The sequence below is a fragment of the Agrilus planipennis genome, unplaced genomic scaffold, assembly GCF_000699045.2.
Source record: "Agrilus planipennis isolate EAB-ADULT unplaced genomic scaffold, Apla_2.0 scaffold4, whole genome shotgun sequence".
In the NCBI taxonomy this organism is placed as follows: Eukaryota; Metazoa; Arthropoda; class Insecta; order Coleoptera; family Buprestidae; genus Agrilus; species Agrilus planipennis.
This window is the reverse complement of record NW_020442463.1, coordinates 3,227,226-3,232,658: the sequence shown is the minus strand read 5'-3', so window position 1 is coordinate 3,232,658 and position 5,433 is coordinate 3,227,226. Positions and strand designations below refer to the sequence as shown.

Below are 5,433 nucleotides of genomic sequence, written 5' to 3'. Positions count from 1 at the left end.
AAATAAATGGTTTAGGAGAACTGTTTCATATAACAGTATGGTTTCGCTATGCAAAACGTTATTGGTCATACATTGATTAATATGAATGTTGCATAGACAATTAATTAGATAAATGATATTACAAACGCAATACAGGCTAAAAGTTAATACACATACAGAGCGTTGAAAATACATATAAGCAGGGTGGAACCTAACAATACCTTGAATGTTCTTTTGCAAACAATAAATGGTCGATTTGATCCCAATGGTCAGGTTATGCGAAGGTCTTGGACGGCAACCACCTTTATTGGTTTTATTATCGATGCTCTTCAATTATATGCAGGTTACAGGAATTTCATATCTCCAGGCAGAGTCATACCTTGTTAAGTTTTTCCCCTTATTGGCTTCTCGGTCGTATTCATTTGTTGCATACCGGGTATTGGTGGTGGCACCACAACAATTTTTGATTTTATCACATAATTATAGTTAGTTACGTTTTGTCCTTCTTTTTCTTAACTTTCGTTTTTAATTCATATTTTCTTCGTTGTGACTGTCTTGTGTCCTGTGTTTTTTAGTTGACTTGTTTTTATTTAAAGGGGGCATTGCTCAGATGCGAGAGGTACCAGTATCGATGTTCGGTGTCTCCAAAATTAACTATTTGATTATGAAATTATTAATAATAACTGAGACATGATATAGTTCATTTTTTTATCGCTTCTACTGATATGTTTTTACATGCAACTGCTGTGACGACATTTCTTCAACGAGTGTAGCGGCCACTGCCTTCGGCCGCACCTAAGATATTTAGAATACATTACTAACTCAGCATATCAATTGTTGTCTTGATCTAAATTCACTGCATTGGGACTGGCGTGCGTCGTGTTTTCTAGCTCAACTATTTTGTCTTCAAGGGGGGCGTAGCTCAGATGGTAGAGCGCTCGCTTAGCATGCGAGAGGTACCGGGATCGATGCCCGGCGCCTCCAAGTTTTGGTAACTATTAATAATAAGTGAGGCAACGATATACTTAATTTTTTTTTAAAGTAAAACAAAAATACTGATATGTAAGGGAAGAAAAAGTAGGAAAAAAACGAATGTAAAGAGAGAAGACGAAATATTAGAAGAAGTGGCTGATTTTAGGTATCTAGGAAGTCAGTTAAGTCAGGACGGAAGGAGTAGTAGGGATATAAAGCAGAAGATAGTATCATAGATAGTCACTTATATGCTCGCGAACCATTTATTTAGAAATTCGAAAAAAATTGTTGAATGTACATGTTTGAAACGCGGCGTCATATGGGTGCGAAACATGGACGGTGGGCGTTGCGGAACAGAAAAGGTTAGAAGCGTTCGAAATGTGGTATTACAGACGAATGATGAGGATACCGTAGATAGAGAAGGTTAGAAATGAAGATGTATTAGAAAGAATAGGAGAACAGAGGACTCTATGGAAGTCAATAAGAAATAGGCGAGATAGGTTGGTAGGAGACCTTCTCAGACATAAAGATCTAGTCAGAGATATATTAGCGGCAGAAACAGGAGTTAAGAGGAGTAGAGGTCGACCTAGATTAGATCACTGTTAGCAAAAAGTTAAGGATGTGGGATGTTCTAGTTTTAGGTAAATGCGAAGATTAGCTCAGGATTGGAAGGAATGGAGATGCGTGTCCAACCAGTCTTAGGACCGACCACCTTATGATGATCATGATAATGTGCCTGTAGTTGTAATCCGTTATTTCATAGTTAATTGTTCATTTGTAAATAAAGTCTGTCTATAATGTTTTATATAGAGCTTCGTTCGCTCCGTTAAAACCAACATTTTGAGAAAATACTGGTCGTGATTTCACGGAAAACAGTCATAATTATGTCCTTCATTCATTTGCAGAAATATGGACATAAAAGAAATAATTTTTCTCAATTTCCAGTTGATAACTGTAAACCGCGCAAAGCAAGTTTTGCGTATAAGGTTTTATCAATTTGTCAGACAACACAACATAAATCTCTTAATCGACTAATGTGACGAAACTGTCAGACGTGGATCGCCATTTGAAACTCTTTAGTTATTATCATGCGAAGTTTAGCTCGGGATAGGAAAGAGTGGAGGTACGCGTCCAACCAATCTTAGGACTGACGACCTTATGATGATGATTATCATCACACCATGAGTTTCGATAGATCCCCTGATCAGTTTTTTTATTAAATAGTGCCGTGCGACTAATAATCATTCTAAGATCTTCAACCCGGAGACTGATTGGACGTACGCGTCCACTATTTCCTATCTTGAGACAATCTTTGCATTTCTCGAAAATCAGAGCAAGTTTAAGGCTTTAAGGCCCCATTGCAGTCGTTTCTAGGCAAATGTGATTTTTTTGAATTTTATTAAATGGATTACTCTTGATGTATACAAGTTAGAAGAGTGGTCGAAGTCTCAAATCAAAGCTCTCATTATAATCTCCACAAGTAAGAAGGTTTTTTTTTCGGTTTCTTTTTATTTAAAAAACCTTAAAACTTATTAAATAAAAAACATAGTTAGAACCTGCGCTTCTGGTAAATGATAGTAGAGCAGAGGTGAGAAATCTTTTTAATCAACGGGCCAATTTAAATTTTANGTAAAGATTAAATATACAAATTTTAATGCAAAATAAAAACAAACAATAAAACGAATTGTCTTGAAATTTTTAATGAGAAATTTGGCACTGTTTTTTCGATACAAGCTGATCAATATCAACCGGAAGAGAACAATAAAACGAATTGTCTTGAAATTTTTAATGAGAAATTTGGTACTGTTTTTTCGATACAAGCTGATTAATATCAACCGGAATTGATGAGGTACCTACACGTACGCAGCTTTCTAATCGTTCATCACTCAGTCTTGATCGGTGGTCACTTTTGACTAATTTCATGGTTGAAAATAATTGTTCTCAAACATGTGTGTATATGTACTTCCGAACAGAGACATCATTTGCGTTGCATTTTTCGTCAAAAGCGGAAATTTCTCAGGGTTCACATACGATTTATAAAAATTATTGATGTTTACTGAGAAAAATACATTTCTTAAATCGGTATTATTCTGCATGTCAATAACTTCCATTTGAAAGTCTTCGAGAACTGTATCCACGTCGATATTAAATGGTGAAGAAAACAGGCCCGCGGGCCGCATGCTGCTTAAGAAAAGTATGAAGTCCAATTTTTGTTAGAAGTTAAGTAAACAGAAATATTATATTTTGATTTTTTTAGGAAACTGCATAATCCAGAAAAATTAAGGTAGACAACCAATGTTGCTCGGATTAGGGTGATTTATTAGGTTTCATTAAACAACCACTACCTTTTGGTTTGTTATACTTGTGCATAGAAATACCATCACATATTGTGTGTACCTGTTCAACCTATTATATGGGACATTATTTTACAAACCGGACAGACTTGGACAAAAATTATCTGACACATTTTCGATTTGGCTGAAATTTTATTATTTACGGGTTTTATGTCGAAACAAAAAAAGAGAATTGTGTTCGAGGATTTTTTTTTCAATATTTTTGGAAATAGAAGAGATCGAAAATTTGCGAATTTGGTAATTTTTGGCCTTTCAAAAACCCCGACTCTATTTGCACTAGAAACTTTCTTTTCATTGTAAAGCTAAAAGAAAATTAATAAAAAAACTGTTTCAATAAAAATTACTCATAATTCTGATTGTTATAAACAATTAAATCAGTTTTAAACAGTTGCCTTCACCTCGCGTTGAATATAGTATTAACATCAAGTTTTACATCAAATTTTGTATCAATAACGTAATTTTAATTGATGGAGAAATGATTATTACTAATCAAAAAAAATTAATTTATCCAGCGCGGCACGTTACGTTGGCGCTCGGGTTCCATTGCATGCCTTCCGTGCCTCGTTCAGTTTTTCTCTGTCGTAAATACAATTATTCTATTTTTACCTACACCGTCTATGGCTAGGCCTGAGAAGCTGTCCCACCATCCTATCTCGCCTATGTCTTATTTCTAACCTTTTCGATCCAGGATATTTTTACCATTTTTTTACACACATCTTAAACATTCTCGATCAATTTTCTTCATCGAATTCACTACATAACCAGTAAATAATAATGAAAATTCCTTTTTAATAATTTTATATAAATAAAAACGCAGCAAATTCCACAATCCACAGAGTTATAAAATCATTGCGACTGTTAAATTTTAGTAGATAATAAATATTCTTAATAAAACGGTACAATGTTCCAAATATTTTCTATTTATTTTTACTTTCTTATTTTTCAAGACCCCAATTCCGTAATACTCATTAAAGTTACGGGCGATTTTTGTAAACCAAATACCAAAAATGAACAAGGATTCAATTTGAAAATGCTGCAATTTTAAAAATTTGAAGAAACTAATTTTACACTTTTGACGCCATTAAACAGCTGATCGCTTTCGAGAGACTTTAGTAGTCTTTTGTTCCAGACAGCTAATAAGTCGGATTCATAAAATAGGGCATTTACAGGGCCATCCGTCCGGGTTTCCCCGGATTTGTCCTAGTTTAGAGGGCATCCGGGGAGCGTCCGGCGGGGAGCTTCATTTGTAGCCCGGGTTTAAAAATTTAAAGTCAGGGTACTTTTAAAATTTTCGTTTAAAAATTTAATTTATTTTTTTTTAGGTTTCATATTTTTGTAAGGTTTTNACTGTAATAAGATTCTGGTTTGTTAGGTATATTTAAAATGATGATAAAAAATGACTAAATTTAATTTTAAGATCTGAAAATAAATAAAGAGATGATTTATGACATTTTCAACTGTTTTTTATTACACTATGTTTAAAAAAACCTGTTGACATGTCCGGGTTCTGGACTTTAAAATCCGGGGGTTTCACGCATCTTGTCCTCGTTTCCAAATTTTAAAGATAGCAACCCTAGCCCTATATGATGAATAGTAGGCACTTAACATAAAAAATTTAATTGACGGCCTCATTATTATAATCACGAGCGTATGTGATTTCATAGTACACTTAATTAAAAAATTAAAAAGAAGACTCACCCCTAATTACCACAAAGACTTTTTGAGCGGACACGTGTTCCGCCCGCTTCATACGTGGGCATTATCAACGCGAGACTTCTAAAATTTACATTTCAACCTACTATATTTATAGTGGTGGGTGTTGAAGACCCAAAGAAAAAATAATGGAAAACAAAGGAAGTAGTGTTGGGATGAAAAATTGAATACGTTCAATGCCATTTGTAAAATGTTTAAGAAGTTTTTTTGGCCAAGAACAACATCTTTACAAATGTATGCTTCGATAAACAAGTGAGGAATTAGATTTGGAGGAAATGTGTGTGTCAATAACCGTTAGTACAATTCATAAGGCCTTTGTGGCCCAATTTTATGTAAAAAACGCGTGGTTCATCACAACCTACGTAATCTGGAAAAAAGGGAAAGAAAAACAGTAAACGAGCGTGTTCAATACTGT

At 34.4% G+C, this 5,433-nt stretch overlaps 1 non-coding gene across 1 annotated transcript; it reads left to right on the top strand.

Moving 5' to 3' along the window:
- Positions 1 to 890: 890 nt before the first annotated feature.
- Trnaa-agc lies at positions 891 to 963 on the top strand. The gene has a single exon. It is a non-coding gene; the product is annotated as a tRNA-Ala (tRNA).
- The last annotated feature ends 4,470 nt before the right edge of the window (positions 964 to 5,433 follow it).